This window comes from Palaemon carinicauda, chromosome 16 (genome assembly GCF_036898095.1).
Source record: "Palaemon carinicauda isolate YSFRI2023 chromosome 16, ASM3689809v2, whole genome shotgun sequence".
Lineage (NCBI taxonomy): Eukaryota > Metazoa > Arthropoda > Malacostraca > Decapoda > Palaemonidae > Palaemon > Palaemon carinicauda.
The window spans coordinates 39,771,443-39,791,442 of NC_090740.1; positions in this window are offsets into that span (position 1 = coordinate 39,771,443).

The following is a 20,000-nucleotide window of genomic DNA, read 5'->3' on the forward strand; positions in this document are numbered from 1 at the left end:
TTGCATACATAGTACTACATGCAGGAGGTTACAGTCTGGTAAGGTCTGAATACAAATGTTGGTCATAATTATGAAGAAGCTTATGTCAAATGTACAAAGAACTAAATGAACAATAGAGCCTGGAATTAACATTTGGTTCAAGGATAAGATTGTAATGGATTGCAAGTGTTCTCCAAAAAAATTAAGTTGAAAGTCAGCCTCTGAAGACCAGAAAGAGCCATACTTAAAATAGGGTAGAATGAAAGCAATGAAACATTTCCAGAGGGTAAATTGATCATCAATAAATCTCAAAAGACTTCCCTAATACTTCAATTGATGTGTAACTGAAGAAAAATCAAACCACATGTGTTTCTCAAAAGTACATTTGCAGCCAAAAGTCACACCTAGAATTCTGAATGAGTTTTATTTAGTTAAAAAGACATTTTCAGTGCAATGATCGGGGTGTTGAGGAGCCATGGTTCTTAACCTACTTATAATCCTAGTTTGAGTTTTATTAGGGTTCAGTTTCCTCCCCATGCATTAATTCTAGCTATATATCTAATAAGGGATTCAGCAACCAAAAGTCTACCTTCAACAGATGGAATGGATTTAAAGAGTAGCATCATCTGCATATGGAATAACTCCGTTTTCTATGAAAAGTAATTGGCCAAGAACACTACCTCAGGGAGCATCTAATATTGCATTCCTGTAGTCTTTAAGATAAACATAAACATTGCTCTTTGCTGTCTAATATTTAAGAATTCAGTAATGCTCCAAAGAAGAGACCCACCTACTCCCATCTGTTTAAGTTTGAAAACAAAAGCTTCGTAATTAACACGGTCAAAAGTAGCACCAAAGTCAAAGCTAATCATACAAACTTCCTGACCTCTACCAAGAAACTTCTGTACAGCATTAGAAATGGTAAGAAGTTTATCTTTATACTCCAAGACAATTGCAAAAATCAAACTACAAACTAGGGTATAGATAATTACCTTCAGCATGCCTATTTAGATGTTTGCCAAAAGACATTAAATTGTTTAGATAATATAATTACGAAATTTAAGCATCAATTCTCCAAAAAGTGCGAAAAGAACTTCTTAACTTGAGTAAAAGAGTAGACAACTTAAAATCTAAGAAATCAGCTTTCTTTAAAAAATAAAACAAATATAAAAATATTGTTTTGTTCTACACTTCCATAAGCATCAAGATCCAGTAAAGGTGTCTTAATTTCATGAAACCAAAATGCTAAACTAGTTAGTTTAGCCTCAGGAAAATAGGAATGAGGAACATTGAGCTTTTTATTACTAACCTTGCTGTCAAACATATAAGCCAAAACAGCTGTCTTTCCATTTGAACAACGAGTAACAGTCATCTAGTTTATTATTATGCTGGAGAATAAATCATTTCCTCCCCAAAAAAGTAATTAGTATTCGATGAATGCTGGTGTTTAACAAGGATGGGCTTTGTATCAGCCTATATTATGAATTTTTCTTAGATATTAAAACTAAATTTTAATTCTTTTGTATTATCAAATGAAAATTAGACTTGCAGTAAACCAGCGTAATAACCTAGTATCAACAGTCATTTATGGATTCTTTGTATCCAAAACTAAATATCTAGTACAGTTATGCAAATTGTCTTCCAAATCACCTATTAAAGAATGTTTAAAACGTAAGTCATCAATTATGCAACTAGTTCTTTTCCTGGTTGCAATATATCTTCAAGATATTTACAATACAAATATAGCAGGTAGTAGGTTGGCTAGGACACCAGCCATCGATTGAGATACTACCACTAGAGAGTTATTGAGCCCTTTGACTGGTCACCAAATGTTTGGACATTTCTCTCTGGTTACGGCTCTTTTCTCAATTACCTACATATACGCAGAATATTCTGGTCTATTCTTTTCACATTCTCTTCTGTCCTCATACATCAGAAAAAAATGAGATTACCAAAAAATTCTTCTTCGCTTAAGGAATTAACTACTGCACTGTAATTGTTTTGTGGCTACTTTCTTCTTGGTAAGGGTAGAAGAGACTCTTTAGCTATAGTAACCAGCTCTTCTAGAAAAAGGCGAATCCAAAGTTAAACCATTTTTCTTTAGTCTTGCGTAATGCCATAGCCTTTGCATAATGCATGGTCTTCCGCTATCTTGGGGTAGAGTTCTCTTGCGTGAGGGTCACTCAGGCAAGCTATCCTCTTCCTCTTATTTTTTTTTTTTTTTTTTAGTTTTTAAACTTTACATGTGAAATATTTATTTAAATCCTGTTACTGTGTTTAAGATATTTCATTTTGATTGTTTATTACTTCTCTTCTAGTTTATTCATTTCCTTATTTCGTTTCCTCACTGGGCTATTTTTCCGTGCTTGGAGCCCTTGGGCTTATAGCATCCTGATTTTACAGCTAGAGTTGTAGCTTAGCTAATAATAATAATAATAATAATAATAATAATAATAATAATAATAATAATAATAATAATAATAATAAGAGAAAGGTAAATGTTTTAGGAACCATAACAGTCATCAAAACATTTGTAAACAATAAACTTAAGCAAATGTACATGTATGAAATTTCATCACCGTGTTTGAAACACTTTGTATTTTGAAAAAGTCTATATGGTGAATGAATTAGCTTCAGCTGTCATGTGCATTTTCAGTTTGATAAAATAAAAGTTTTGGATTATGAATCTTAATGCTTGCGATAACTAAATATTGAACAAGACACAGGCCACCCTTTAGAATGTTAAACAAAATGTACATTTTAAAGCCTCATATATTTTTATATAAATATACAAATATTTATAGAATATCTAGTATCGCATCCCTCATCAGTCACCAGAATGGTGTTCTTGCAGTGAAAAAGGAAAATATTACCTCAAAACGAGACTTGAATATTTCTTATCCATCTTTAAATAAGATTGATTAGAGAAAAAAATATCATCCTAGGAGCCCTATTCAGTTTTATTTATTAGAACTAAACAAACAAACTAGGAAAATGCATTAAGACAGATCCGCTTCGTTACATTTCTCTGCCCAAACTTGTCGCTTACACCTCCTTTACGTGGGCAGTCTCTAAACTCGTGGAAGTTCAGGACACGCTGCGAGATATAATGTACTTGTAAAACTACATTTGTCGGAGCTGTAAACTTTTGCCTCGAAACGTGTGCTCGCCAGACTATTAAAAAGAAGACGAAGAATAAGAAGAGGAAGTGGAGGAGGAAGACAGAATACTTATTTGTTCCTGTCAGGCATTGTCCACTTAAGTTCATGACCTACTTACTTGAGTTTCTGCAGAAGCCTACATTTTCTTCTTTCTCCTTCTCTCTGTTTTACGAAATTACCATGTCAGATTATGTATATATATATATATATATATATATATATATATATATATATATATATATATATATAAATATATATATATATATATATATGTATATATATATATATATATATATATATATATATATATATATATATATATATATATATATATACCTACAGCTTGGAAAGCTTTATCATTATACTAATTCACAAAGACACGCAAAATACCTAAACTATTACCACCAAATAAGTTTAAGCTCAGTAATATAAAAAACATTGACAAAGATCATATTAGGCCGAATATAGGAACGGTTAAATTTTAATCAACGAAGAAAGCAGGCGTACTTTAGAAGCTAATGCAAAAATCAACAGAGTTTAACAAATTACTATGCATACCATTTGTAGACTATGAAAGAGCTTTGATTTTCGTCAAAACTTCAGTAGTAATGAAAGTCCTTCAAAGACAAGGAATAGATGAAGCTTATGTTAGAACATTTAAAGATATCTATGCGAAAAGCACAGCAATCCTAAAACTTAAATAAAGATTGTGAGAAAATATCAAATGAGAAAAGAGTTAGACAGGGAGACCCTATCTCTCATAGATTATTCACAGCATGCCTAGAAGTAGTTTTCACAAATTTAGATCAAGGAAATGCAGGAATTGAAAAGAATGGGGAATACCTTAACATCTTAAGATTTACAGATGACCTAGTTGCGTTCAGTGAATCATGGGGGAATTGCGAAGATGGTTGAAGATTATTAGAGAAAGCAGAAATGTAGGTTTAAAAATTAATGAGTAAATGTAAGATAATGTTCAGTGAAAATGCAGAGACAACAAATAAGGCTTATAGACAAACCTTTAGAGATTGTCAATGACTATACATACCTAAGACAGACAATAAGTGTTTGACGAGAACATGAGCATGGGATGGGGAGCTTTTGGAAAACAAAATGAGATTATGAAAAGTAAAATGCCACTTTTTCTGAAAATAAAAGTATTTAATCAGATAGTCCTACTAGTATTTGCTTATATATCATAAACTTCGAGCCTTAGAACGAAAGCTAGTTACAAATCAAAGAACTGTGGAAAAAAAAATGATGAGGTTAACAAAATAAGACAGAAAAAGAGCAACATAGATAGGAGAGTAAACTGAAAAAGACGATATTCTAACCTGTAAAAAAAAAAATATATGGAAATAGGCATGAAATATAATAACAATGACAAAAAATAAATGGGCCCTAGGAAAAACAGAATATGTCCCTATAGAATGCAAAAGAAGCAGGGGAAAGAAGAGAAGACGATGGATTGACGAATTAAGATAATTTGCAGGCATAAACTGGCATAGAATATCAATTAGATATTTCTGAACTCCGCCAAAGGTTAATGGAGTCATCCATGACTTATGATATGTCTATGATGAGAATTTCATCGAAATCCGTCGTGCAGTTTTAATTTTATCTTTAAAATGGCGAAAAAATGAAAATCGAGATCTAGATTTGGATCCGGATCCGGATCATTTCCAAATTTTAATGGGGTTGTCCATGACCCAAGATCTATCTGTGGTGAAAATTTCTTCAAAATCCGACTAGTGGTTTTGACGTAATCCTGTCCACAAACATACAGACAAATAAATTAAATGAATAAACTAGAATCCGGATCATTTCCAAAATTTGATGCGGGCGTCCAAGACTTAAGGTCCATCTGTGGTGAAAATTTCGTCAAAATCCCATGAGCAGTATTGATGTTATCTTTAAAATGGCGAAAAAGGCAAATCTGGATCTGGAATCTGGATATAGCCGGATATTAGAGTAAAGTAAATTTCTCATTTGTTTAAGTCAACCTTGTTCTAGTTTTAAGTGGTTTCCACTATAGCTTAAAGTAGTTTTAAAGTGGTGTGTTGTTGATTGTTTCATGCCTACTCCCCGGTCAATTACCTTGTATGAACTATCGTGTTAACGATTGTATTTTGTTTGCCCGGGCGATGATGAAAGCGTGTTGATGTCGGAGGTGGGTGCTAGGACAGCAGACAGTTCGGGCTTGAGCACTCTCCCAACAACATACCCTAAGCTCCCTACGAAATTGAAATATTAGATGACGACGTTTAGGCTTGTGATTTGGACTACGCTTTTTTTGTTGATCCTCGCCTTGGTTTATAGTCAGTAGGTGCTCTTGTCACCTGCGACTCAAGTGGTTTCTTGCATCTATGCCAGTTTAGTGTAATTCGGAGAGAGACCCGCAGGTGCTCCTGTCACTTGCGACTTGAGTCTGCTCTGCCGTTCCCTGACGCTAAGGAGTACCCAGGGAGTTGGCTTCGTCTCTGGCTTACTGGCCCTGTCGTCTCATGTAGGCTGCAGTGGTGTTGGGAGCTTGCTAGCTCGTGAGGTGGCCCGTAGAGAGGCCGTTGCCAGGTAAGACAGTGTATCTCTGTTTATCGAGTAGAGATCGTTATACCTGGCGGGTTCTACCCTGGCGTACTGGTCCTGCCCTGCTTGCTGGTAGGAGGAGAGGATAACGGCCTTAATTTTGTCTCCTTTATTATATTATTATTTGAAAATGATGAGAACTATATCTTTTGTGTGTGTAAGCTAAGATAATTTATATATATATATATATATGTATATATATATATATATATATATATGATATATATATATATACTATATATATATATATATATATATATATAGTATGTATATATATTATATATATATTTATATATTATATATTATATATTTTATATATTATATATTATATATATATATATATATATGATATATATATATATATATATATATATATATATATTATATATATTTATATATTATATATTATATATTATATATTTTATATATTATATATTATATATATATATATATATATATATATATATATATATATATATATATATATATATATATATGATATATATATATATATATATATATATATATATATATATATATATATATATATATATATTATATATTATATATTATATATTATATATTATATATTGTATATATATATATATATATATATATATATATATATATTGGTGGAGTTTTTTTTGTGTTTAGACATGTGTTCCTAGGTAGGATTTATAATTGTTTTCATGTGTTTTTGTACTTGACTTCTTTCTTTCTTGAATTTAGTTTTATAGTACTCTCTGGACTGGCCAGCTAAGTTGTGGGATCCAAGCAAGTTAAATTTTTATAACTTTCATTTCTTATATGTTGGTTAGGATTTAGTTTAATAGTTTTCTGGAATCCATAGTGATTCAAATTATGTGTATTAATTATTTCTGGTCATCTGGTTGTGATATTTGCTATATCAGACAAGGTTGACCTAAATTTTTGTTAGTATTAAGTATTAAATATTATGAAGTTTTATTGAGCGTTTTGTTTCCACTGACCTTTAGCCTCAGATTTACATTCTTACTGACAACAATCATAATAAGAACTTTAATTTACAACTCCAAGGGTTGTAACAATTTGGCGACCGTGACAGGATTGTTCTCAGGTGTACTCAGTGTTTTGGTCAGTAGAACGGCACTTGGTTAATTTGACAATATTTCTTTTGTTATTGTAGTGTATTACCTTTCTCCCCTGATAAATTGGGTATAATGGAGGATTTTGTATTTGATCCGGCCGAATTTTTAGGGTCGGTCGATTGTATTAAGCATTTGCCTGTGTTAAGTAGGAAAAATTTAGATGAGTGTCCTCAATGGTTAGGTGTTCCGCTGAAGCCTGCGGGCACTAAGAAAGAGGTCCTAATTGCGATTTGTGATAGGATTTCTCATGATTTAGCCGAGGCTGAAAATTTGATTGGCGAAAGTAGAGGGAGTAGTGATGGTGATGATAGTGTATTTAAGGGAGATTCAGAGGATGAACAAGTGAGCATGAAAGTGGGGTTAACACTTTTTGATGATCCTCCCCGCACAGGTATTATTTTTGAAGGTCCCTCCGATTTACCAAAAGCTAATGGGTCAACAAAGACCATTTTCCTTTTTTCGAATCCTAGGCCAGAGGAACCCTTGGCTCCGGTTCCTGTTTTGGGAGTGTCCAAGGAGGAAATAGAATTTAAATTAATCAGTAAAAGGATCGAATTAAGGGAATTAGAGTTTGAGGAGAACGAGTTGGAGGTGGCAAATATAAAGTTACAGATGGCTAGGTTGCAGGGGACCAATATGATCAGTTCCCCCAAGAGTAATTGTAGTGACCGGTTTAATTTGGATGCCGCTTTAAAGTTGGTGCCAGTGTTCGACGAAAAGAGCGTCCCTGAATTCTTCAAGGCATTTGAGCGAGTTGCCACTCGATTATCTTGGCCCTCGGAAATGTGGACTGTGTTAATCCAATGCAGGTTGGTGGGCAAGGCAATCCGGGTGTATAATGCCTTGGAGGAAGGAATTGCTCGGGATTGCCAGGTCAAAACACTGGTCCTTAAAGCCTATGATTTGGTACCAGAGGCTTATAGGTTAAAGTTTAGGAACGATAACAAACACCCTTCTCAGTCCTTTGTTAAATTTGCTCGGCTCAAGGAAAATCAATTCGACGACTGGATAAAGAGTCGCCAGGTAGTGTCTTTTGCGGCATTAAGGGAAATGTTGGTCCTTGAAGATTTCAAGAAGGCGTGTAGCAAGGAGTTAAGAGTTCATCTCGAGGAGGTAAAGGTTGTGAAAGTGAGTAATGCCGCCCAATTGGCCGATGAATATTTTTTGACTCATCGTTCTGGGGCAGGTAATTTTAGTTATCAGAGTAGGAATGATCCCTCATCTCATGTAGTAAATAATTTTAATAGAGTAGAACCCTCCTCTTTCGTTTCTAAAGGTAATGCAAGTTCTTTTTCAGGTAATAATAATGTTTGAATCTCTGGAGGGCCTCCTCCTCCACGTAGTTTTGCTAACCGGGGTATGCCTGTTTCCAGTAACAATAACCATAATAGGTATAATAACCAAGGTTCTGGACGTCAAAGAACCTGTTTCTGCTGCAACAAACCAGGTCACTTCCAGAACCAATGCCATGCCCGTAGGAGGTATTTAGAATAGAAATGGACAGAATCCTATTTCATTAATTTCAAACAGGTCTGACTCTAATGATAAGGGTAAAAAACCGCCAGTAGTTAGCAGTAGTGTAGACAGGAATGATAATCCAATCCGCTAGCCATAAGAATTCCTGACTTAATTTTGATAAATATGTCTGGCCGGGTAAAATAATCCTTAAATCGGGCACCATCAATGTGAAGTTTTTGAGAGACACTGACTCCGCTCGGTCTCTGGTTTTAGGTAAATCTTTGAATGGTTTAAGAGAGTTTTCAGGTAATTATGTTGTTCTGGGAGGGTTCCCAAACACGGTTGTATCTGCTCCATTGGTGGATGTTAGGTTTTCTTTTCCCGGATATGATTGTTACAGAGTTGGCCGTTGTCGATAATCTCCACATCCCTGGTATTGACGGCATTTTGGGAAATGATATGCTCAATAATGAAGGTCTTGAATTATTTCCCATATTTTTCTATTCATGCTCATCCAGTTTCTGTAACAACCCGTGCCACTGCCAGAGCTGCTGAAATAGATAATGATGATGAATTGTTACTTAGTAGTTTAGAAGTTGATGTAGAAAGACCCTGGTCTGTAGATAGTACGAATAATCCTGTTATTATTAATGCTTTGAATCCTGAATGGGACTGTTCGGCTTTCATTAAGGCCCAGAAAGCTGAATTTAATTTTGAGTTAGGGGATATTAGTGATCTGACTAGGCCTTGGTTTGGTTTAATTCATAATACATTGTACCGATTTAGTATACCAGCGACGGATGATCTGAGCAAGACTTCTCGAATCGAACAAATGGTGGTCCCTTCTCAGTTCCGTGAATCAGTAATAAGTATCGCTCACGATAATCTCCTTTCAGGTCATTTTGGGGTATGGAAACCTTTCCTCAAGTTGGCTAAATATTGTTGGTGGCCTGGGATGAAATCGTCTGTAAAACGTTTTGTGAAAGAGTGTGAAGTTTGTCAGGTAATGGGAAAACCCAATCAAATTATTCCGAAAGCTCCTTTAAAGCCAATTCCTGCCATTGGAGAGCCGTTCTTGGAACTGGTAATAGATGTGGTTGGTCCTTTACCGAAAACCAAATTTGGTTATGTATATATATTGACAATTATGGATAGAGCCTCTAGATTTCCCGAAGCTTCCCCTTTGAGAAGAATAACCTCTAAAGTAGTTTTTGAAAAATTAATTGAATTCTTCTCTAGGTATGGTCTACCTCGTGTTATTCAGACCTATTGTGGTACGAATTTCACGAGTAATATGTTAAGAGGTAAATGTGCTGAACTAGCCATTCGGCATATTACAAGTGTTCCGTACCATCTGGAGAGTCAGGGTGTGGTGGAATGGTTTCACCAAACTTTTAAATCTATTTTAAAGAAAATTTGTTATGAACATGGTAGTGAGTGGGACAAAGAACTTCCGCTCACACTTTTTGCAATTAGGAATCATCCCAATGCCTCCACCTGTGTAGCTCCCTTCAACTAATTTTTGGGCACAAAGTCCGTGGCCCTTTGGACATTTTTTTGTGAAGCATTTGGGGCTGATCGAAGGGGGGATATAAAAGTAGGAGAATTTGTGGATGATTTGATAAAACGTATGGTTAGCGCCTAGAAGTTTGTGCGTGATAATTTAGGTTCTGCGCAAAATAAAATGAAAACTAATTATGACAGAAATTCTAAAGCCCGTTCTTTTGAACCGGGGGAAATGGTGTTGGTTTTAAGAATGGACCCGGACAATTTTCTTGAACCTAGATATAAGGGTCCGTGGAAAGTTTTGAGGAAGTTGTCCGAGGTGAACTGTGAAATTGAAGCTCCCGGTTCAAGCAGAAAGTGTAGGATTTTTCATATAAACAGGTTGAAAGCATATCATGGTAAAAGTGTGAACCCTTAACTGTTGTAACCGAGCCAGTAGCGGTGTCTGTAGAATTGCATCCTCAGGATTCTTCTGATTTATTGAATCGGGTTTCTTCTGATGCCCTTTTTTCTAATATACAAAATCTAGGAGTTTTAGAGGAAGGTCTGAAACATGTAGATCATCATCAAAGAGAGGATGTGTCTAATTCAATATATTCCTTTTCAGATTTATTCAGAGACTCTCCTGGTAGGAGTAATTATCTTTGTCATGACGTAGATGTAGGTAGTGCTTCCCCTGTTAAACGAAGTCCTTATCAGTTAAATCCTGTAAAGAGGGATTTAGTTGAGAAGGAAATTGAATATATGTTGGAGCAAGACCTCATTCAGCCATCCGGTAGTCCTTGGAGTTCCCCTGTTGTTCTTGTGGGAAAAGCTGACGGGAAGTTCCGCATGTGTGTGGACTATCGAAAGGTTAATGCCCACACCAAAAATGACTCCTTTCCTTTGCCGCGTATTGATGACTGTCTCGACCAGATAGGTTCTGCCAAATTTATTACCAAACTAGATTTATTGAAGGGTTATTGGCAGGTTCCATTATCTGATCAAGCCCGCGAAATTTCGGCATTTGTAACTCCTTTTGGGTTATATGAATGCAAGGTTATGCCATTTGGGATGAAGAATGCCGCGTGTACTTTCCAGAGGCTTATGAATAGGGTTATTTGTGGTTTATAGGGAACTGAAATTTATATTAATGACTTGGTTGTATATAGTGATGATTGGAGTACACATGTGGAGAGATTGCGTGGTATTTGAGGCCCTTAGGTACGCTGGTTTGGTTATTAATTTAGCCAAATGTGAATTTGGTAAGGCCAAGGTTTGTTATTTGGGTCACGAGGTCGGTTTAGGTCAGGTAGCCCCGAAACAAGCTAACCTCGAGGCTATTATTAATTTAAAAAGGTCAGGTAATATTAGAGAGGTGAGAAGAGTTCTGGGAATGACTGGGTATTATCGCCGCTTTGTGCAAAATTTCTCGGATCTTGCTCAACCTCTTACTAACTTCTTGGAGAAGGGAAAGAAATATTATTGGTCTGATCAGTGTGAGGGAGCTTTTAATAAGCTTAAATCTATTCTAATGTCTAAACCTATTTTGACTTCCCCAGACTTTCAGAAACCTTTTGTTATTGCAGTAGATGCCAGTGATGTTGGTATAGGTGGTGTCCTTTTTCAAAGAGATGATGAAGGTGAGGTACACCCCATATCTTATTTTAGCCGGAAGTTATTGGCAGCTGAAAGAAGGTAATCGACCATTGAAAAAGAAGCTCTGGGTCTGGTCCGTACCCTTATGCATTTTAAACCCTATGTGACTAATTTTTCTTTCCCCATAGAGATTTGGACAGATCATAATCTGCTTGTGTTTATTGAGCGATGAAAGGAGCCAACCAGAGAATTTTGCGTTGGGCTCTCTTACTTCAAGAATTTAAGCTAGTAATTAAACACATTAAGGGGTCTGAGAATGAAATTCTTGACGCTCTCTCTCGAAGCAGATAGGTTTGCCTTACCTCCCTCGTACGCTGCCCTGCTCGTGTCTCCAGTGAGTTAGGAAAAAAACTGATTTTGGTATATTATAAGTTGAGGAGTATTTATGTAATGTCCTTCCTTGATTTTTGGCGAGTTTTGTTTGTATTGCCCTAATTTGTCATTGATTTGTTAGGTGAAGTATCGGTGAGGATAACCACTGTACTTGTTGGTGTTGGGTAAATCTCAAGTTATTTATACTATATGTTGTCTTGGCTGTTTAATCCTAGTTTTACTTTTCAGACTAGTAACCTTTGTATTATTGGTTTTGTTCCTGCTTTTCAGGTTCTGTATTTTAGTAATTTAAAAAAAAAAAAAAATTATTTCGGGAAGGAAGATATTAGAGTAAAGTAAATTTCTCATTTGTCTAAGTCAACCTTGTTCTAGTTTTAAGTGGTTTCCACTATAGCTTAAAGTAGTTTTAAAGTGGTGTGTTGTTGATTGTTTCACGCCTACTCCCCAGTCAATTACCTTGTATGAACTATCGTGTTAACGATTGTATTTTGTTTTTGTTTTCCCAAGTGATGATGAAAGAGTGTTGATGTCGGAGGTGGGTGCTAGGACAGCAGACAGTTTGGGCTTGAGCACTCCCCCAGTAACATACCCTAAGCTACTTACGAAATTGAAATATTGGATGATGACGTTTAGGCTTGTGATTTGGACTACGCTTTTTTTGTTGATCCTCGCCTTGGTTTATAGTCTGCAGGTGCTCTTGTCACCTGCGACTCGAGTGGTTCCTTGCATCTACGCCAGTTTAGTGTACTTTGGAGAGAGATCCGCAGGTGCTCCTGTCACTTACGACTTGAGTCTGCTCTGCCGTTCCCTGACGCTAAGGAGTACCCAGGGAGTTGGCTTCGTCTCTGGCTTACTGGCCCTGTCGTCTCGTGTCGGCTGCAGTGGTGTTGGGAGCTTGCTAGCTCATGAGGTGGCCCGTAGGGAGGCCGTTGCCAGGTAAGACAGTGTATCTCTGTTTATCGAGTAGAGATCGTTATACCTGGCGGGTTCTACCCTGGCGTACTGGTCCTGCCCTGCTTGCTGGTAGGAGGAGTGGATAACGGCCTTAATTTGGTCTCCTCTATTATATTATTATTTGAAAGTAAGGAGAACTATATCTTTTGTGTGTGTAAGCTAAGATAATTTGATTATATATATATATATATATATATATATATATATATATATATATATATATATATATATATATTTATATATATATATATATATATATATATATATATATATATATGGTGGAGGTTTTTTTGTGCGTTTAGACGTGTGTTCCTAGATAGGATTTATAATTGTTTTCATCTGTTTATGTACTCGACTTCTTTCTTTCTTGAATTTTGTTTTATAGTAATATCCGGTCTGGCCATCTTAGTTGTGGGATCCAAACAAGTTAAATATTTATAACTTTATTTCTTATATGTTGGTTAGGATTCAGTTTGTTAGTTTTAGGGAATCCATAGTGATTCAAATTATGTGTATTAATTATTCCTAGTCGTCTGGTTGATATTTGCCATATCAGACAAGGTTGACCTAAATTTTTGTTAGTATTAAGTATTAAATATCGTGAAGTTTTATTGAGTGTTTTGTTTCCGCTAACCTTTAGCACAGAGTTGCATTCTTACTGACAACAATCATGATAGGAACTTTAATTACGACTCCAAGGGTTGTAACACCAGATCATCTCCAAAATTTAATGGGGTGATCCATGACCTAAGATATAACTTTGGTGGAAATTTCGTCAAAATCTGTTGCGTAGTTTTGATGTAATCATGTCCACAGCCACACAGACAAATAAATAAATAAACTAGAATCTGGATTTGAAATGAAAATTTTGTCAAAAAAAAACCGTCCGGTGGTTTTGACATTATTTTCAAAAAAGAAAATAATGCAACTCTAGATATAGAAACCGGATCATCTCCAAAATTTATTGGGGTCATCCATAACCTAAGATCTGTATTTGGGGAAAAGTTCATTAATATACGCTGCGTAGATTTGATGTAATCTTGCCCACAGACACACAGACAAATAAATAAATAAATAAACAAATAAACAAACTATAATCCAGATCCTGTTCATCTGAAAAATTCGCAGGCTTACGAGACATGAGTTACTGGTTGTACCACATAGTTACGTGCCCAATTTAATTGATTGCGCCTTCTAAATGCATTCGGTGGGATCACCATATTCCTAAGCTAAGAGTGTACACTATGTTGCCTAATTGCATGTGTTTGCATATGTGTATGATTATATGCATCTAAATTATTTGTATAATGTACATGTATGTATATATATATATATATATATATATATATATATATATATATATATATATATATATATATATATATATATATACATGGAGAAAACCATGGAGATCAAGTGATATATGGTATACTACAAATAGAACACAGACAGAAGTTTAATTAATGAACAGCTCCGAAGAAGTAATGAAAATTACAAGGTAGAACATGCTAAGTATCCCAGTATTGGTAGAGAAGTAGAGAAGAAAAAGCCAAGAATGACCAGAGAAAATATTTAGACGGGGAAACAGATGAGGTTGATAAAGCTATGCATTCGGGGAGGGGCTATTGTGAAAGAATTGCTCTTAGAATTTTTAATGAAATCTTTACTAGGACAAAAACGAAGAAGCATATACTCTTAAAAAAAGAGAGAGTGATCTGTTATAACAACAGAAAGTGAAGAAATGTAACGTTGGAGGGAACACTTTAATGAGGCCGTGAATAAGATATATGGAGGGAATAATTTCATTGATATACCTGAAGCTGAGGAATGCCTTGATGTGCCCATGAATGAACTCAATGTGTTTGAAGTCGAAGCCATCATTAAATAAACTAAGAGATGGAGAGCCCCTTGATACGATGAAATAACTGCTGGGATGATTTTGGCCGAAAATGAACTGACTCTCAGAAAACTTACAAGATTATTGTGTATAATATGGCAAGAAGAGGCAAATCCTGATAAATGGGTGCTAGGATTATTGGCGAAAATGGCAAAAAAAAAGGTGACTTGGCTGATTGCAGTAATTACAGAGACATCACACTTACGTCAGTCATGAAAATATTTAATATACTCATTCTGAAGAGACTAGAAAGATTGATGAAAAGCTGAGAGATGAACAAGCAGGATTTCGAAAAGGTAGTTGTACCGACCAAATTTTCTTTTTAAGACATGTTGTACAGCAATGTTTAGAATATAGAAATCCACTTTTGATGGCATTTGTGCATTATAAAAAAGCCTTTGATAGTATGCACCGATCAATTTTGTGGAGAGTCCTGCGTTATTATGGAGTTACTCTCAAATATGTAAATTTGATTAAGTCTGTTCATGAGCATAGCAAGTACAAAGTTAATGTTAGTGGAGTCCTACCAAATAAATTTCCAGTGAACACTGGAGTACTCCAAGGGAATGGTCTATCACCTATGTTGTTTTGTAATGCATAGAACAGTTGGGGAGGACAGAGAAGGGTTTGACTGGATTGGTAACAGGAAATTAGCGGAGCTAGAGTAGGCTTATGATGCTGTCCTTATTAGCAAAATGCCAAAGGACTTGCAAAGCTTGCTTACCAGAATGCATGAAATATCATATGAGGTTGGGCTTAAGATAAATAGAAGAAAGACAGATGATGATAACGGAATATGCAATGGAAGATGAAAATCATTGAAAGAAGAAAGGATCAATGAGGTAGAATCATTTAAATATCTAGGAACTATGATCTTTAATACAGGGTCTTTAAAATTTGAGTTTAATGAAAGATTGAAAAAGCAAATCAGATTTGGCAATCAAATCGCCTAAAATTACATATGAAAATTAAGCTATATATCAGTGTAGTGAGATCGATGTTACTGTATGGACCCAAGTCTTGGTATGACAATGAAACAATATCCAAGAGATTTGGTAGATTTTTTTAACAAAACCTTCAGAAGAATATTGGGAGTTAAATAGCAGGACAGGATTATAAATTAAATTATAAGAGATTACTCGATTATACTACTATGAAATCTTCTTCATCTCTTTTTAAAGCAATTGTTATGCCATCTTTTCCTACTGCTTTGCCTATTTTCATGCCTAGTAGTGCTTTCTATGCTTCTACTGTCACGTTTCATCATTTCTATTGCCAAAGTTATTTAGTATATCACTAAAGTATAGCATTATATAGAAATCCTCTGCAACTTTTATCAGCCCATTTCTATTGTTGATAATATTTCTATTTTCATCCTTTGAAGCAAACATCTGTTACCACTCGACTGTATTTCAAGTCTTCTTTTCAGCAATTTGATGCTTCTTTCCTTTAGTGTTTCCTCATTGTTAGTCTGACTGTGTTTAAGAATATTTTAGGTTATCAGCTTGTATTTTGTTTTGGATAGCTCTGCTAATTCTATTTCATATTTCTTCAATTTCACCCTCGTTTCCAATCTTTTTTAATTAGGCCTTTGGTCTTTTCTGATAGTTTTCCTTGATCATGTTTAGGAACTTTTCCACATATCTCTTGTGCTGAATCCAATAGGAATTTTGTTAGATTACAGTTCGTTTCTTCTTTATTTGCTTCCATTTCATCATGTAGTTTTGGGTTCGTATCTTGTATTACTAAACTAAACTCATTAGATATTTCTTTTGTTACAGGAGTGTTTATTTTCTCTTTCTCTCCTTAGATCCAAAATATTTTGCTTCTCCCCATTCTATGGTCGCTTGACTTTAATTTTGTTTAACATTGTTACATCTTTAAATAAATTAACTTTTTCACTGAGAACAAAATCTATTTCGTTCCTCGTTTTTTAACTTGGACTTCTCCATGATCATATTCTATGATCCATATCTATAAGAAAAAATGTTGTTCGTGATTTTAAAAAGGTTTCACTCAGTAAATTCTACAAGGATGTCTCCTCTGCCATTCCTTGTGCCTACTCTAATTTTACATACAACTGATTCTTCTCTCTTCTTTTGACCTATTTTAGCATTAAAATTAGCCAAAAGAAAGGAAGATTGAGGCTTATGTTTTGTTTTCATAGACATCTCCAGATCTATAAAAAGTTTCTATTTCATCCTCTGTATGGGATATTGTTGGTGTATGCGTTTCAATGATCTTTACTTTATACTTCCGATGTAGTTTGATAATTAATCCTGCAATTCTAGCGCTAGTACTATAAAATTCTTGTGTTACCTGCAAGATCTTTGTTAATAACAAAACTCACTAATTATCTTTGTTCCTTTTACATTTTATGAAGCAAAATATATGGCCTTCTTTTAACTCTATGTAAGATTCCCCAGGTCTTCTAATTTTACTCAATACTAGTATATCCCAATTTTTAGTAACAGTAAGATCTTCTTCCCTAGACAGGGTCCTGACGTTGTATGTTATAAGGTTCAGTTCCCAAACGTGGCCTGCTCTCGCCCAGATAAGTTTACCACCCCTGCAGTAGAATGTAACTATCTGCCACCTTTGGCAGTTGTTCCACTGCCGCATGGACGGGGGCCTGAGATGGGGTTGTGCTATTCATGTTTTCATATATTTATTACGTAACCTTTAAACTTCTTGAGGTAAGCCCAGACTAGTATATAGGCTACACAAACGCATACACATATACTGCATATATAGATATTTATGCAATATATAAACATGTAATACATATATATATATATATATATATATATATATATATATATATATATATATATATATATATATATATTTCTCGATTAACAAAAGGATTCGGGAAAAGTTGAAAACTTCAATAGTTACAATAATTGAATGACTCAATCCTTCAGTAAGAAGATCGTAACGGGAAAATTAAAAACAGAGATATTTGAAATCGCCGGATCAAGTTTTGATGAAGGGACTCTACAAGATTCCGAGATTTCTTTACAAAGCTTTTTATGATATGACCGATTCCACAATATTCGATGAAGCTCACGATCCCACATCTGCTTCGGTTTTGATGTCATTTCTTCGGGGTCTTTATTGCTTGCTCAAGTGCAACTTACACTGTGAGGCTTACTCGCCCACTTACAAACTACGTTGGTTCTCAAATTGATTCCTATCAGAGCGAGGCTGTTCCTCGCAACAAGCTACTGCCTCACTACTTGTGCATTCTTTTCGGAACGTAACAGCCTCCACGCTTTAATCAAGGCCGTCCATCAGATTTTGCTCCTGCTGCAATGGGGTCGATATTGCAAAGCGCTCTAAATTGTGAGGCTTATCTACCCACTCAGAATATCTAGAATTGGAGACTGTTGAATTCCATTCACAGATGTAAAGCATCATTCTTCATAACAACTTGCAGCCTCTTGACTTCATTGTTCTCACTGTGATGAGGTTGCTTCTGTACATCCATTCAGGTGTTTCATGTCACAACATTTCTAAATGCACCTTTGGGAATATCTTTTCTTGCGAACAAATAATATTTGTGACGTAAATCCAAGATAACCTCTCTAGAGTAACAAAACTCCAGCTAGATTTCAGAAAGACAAAAACTGTAAATAGTTTAATATTTGATCTCATGTGTTAAATGGTTAAACAGTGGAATTACGCGTCAGTATAAAAGCTATGACAGTGACACTTCAAAACAAAAAGATATTTGGGAACTCCAAAATTAATTAAAAAGCATTAATAAAAGGAAACTATAGAATTCATTATATTTGATAAGAAGATTTTGAAAAGAGTAATATTGCATTTTCCCTTGGTATATATATATATATATATATATATATATATATATATATATATATATATATATATATGTATATATATACATATATATATATAAATATATGTATATATATACATATATATACATATATATATATATATGTATATATATATATATATATATATATATATATACACATATATATGCATATATATGTATATATATATACACACACACAAACACGCACACAAACATATATATCTATATATATATATATATATATATATATATATATATATATATATATATATATATGTATATACATACATACATATATATATATCTATATATATACATATAAATATATATGCATATGCATTATATATATATATATATATATATATATATATATATATATATATATATATATACATATATATATACATACAAGTATATAGGTTTTAATAAAATAATACATGAGTTTATCAGTTGATTTTTTCTAAAAGCTTGTCTGGCTAGATTGAATCTCCTGAAAGTTCCGTGGTCCACTGGGATACCTGTTCTGAAGGTGATGTACATCACCACAGTGCGTTCAGTTATTGACTATGCAGTGCATCTACTTATGAGGTATTTGGAAAGGGCATTGAAGCCTTTGGAAGTTTAATAAATAAGGCAGTAAAAATGATATTAAGGTGATCCATCAGTCTGAGGATAAAACTGATTAGAATAAAGATAAATCTTCAAAAGATTGTAAATTTAATCTTTCCAGAATGGTTGTCAACATAATTAAAGAAAACTTTGAGGTGGTTTTTGATAAGTTTTCAGGTAATAAAGGTGCTTATGTTTAAGGTAATAAATTATACAAGGTTATGGTAAAATAGAATTCTATAAAGTATTGCGTTACAAGCTTTAAAAGGAGCGTTTTCTGAGGTATTACTATAGTTTACATTTATAAGCTACACTGGATTTTAAACATTGTTATTGGAATACTTGCGAGTTGGAGCAACTTTTTACGTAAAATCAACACATTGCCAAATTTTTTGTGTTGGAACTGTTAATGGTAATATTGATGGGTGTGGAGTTATTATCCGTCACTTTCATGAGAACGGTGTGTATAGGCGAGATGATGTCCAAAAAGATTAAACATATGACTTCAACCAAAGCTGCTGAGTTTAATGTCATTCTCAAAAGGTTAAAATCCATAGTAAACACAAGAATGGAGGTGTTTTTTTTTTTACCAGCCAGAGTCCTCTGTTTACCCTCAACATTAAAATTCATGCTGGTATAGACTCAGTTAATTAATGTATAGAATTAGTAATGTTCAATGACAGAGCATCGATATTTTGTAAATTTTGGAGGATAGCTTATCGTCTTATGTCACCATTTATTTAATGAGGTTACTTACAACTTTTCAAAAGATGTCCCAAGTCAAGATGACGTTGGCACAAAGAATACTATAAATCTCGATAGAATTAAGAAAACGAAGTGTAATGATGCTTCAGAGAAGTGTGAGGAATGTAAAAGCTTTTCCAAAAATCTTACTCGATGGCAATGTA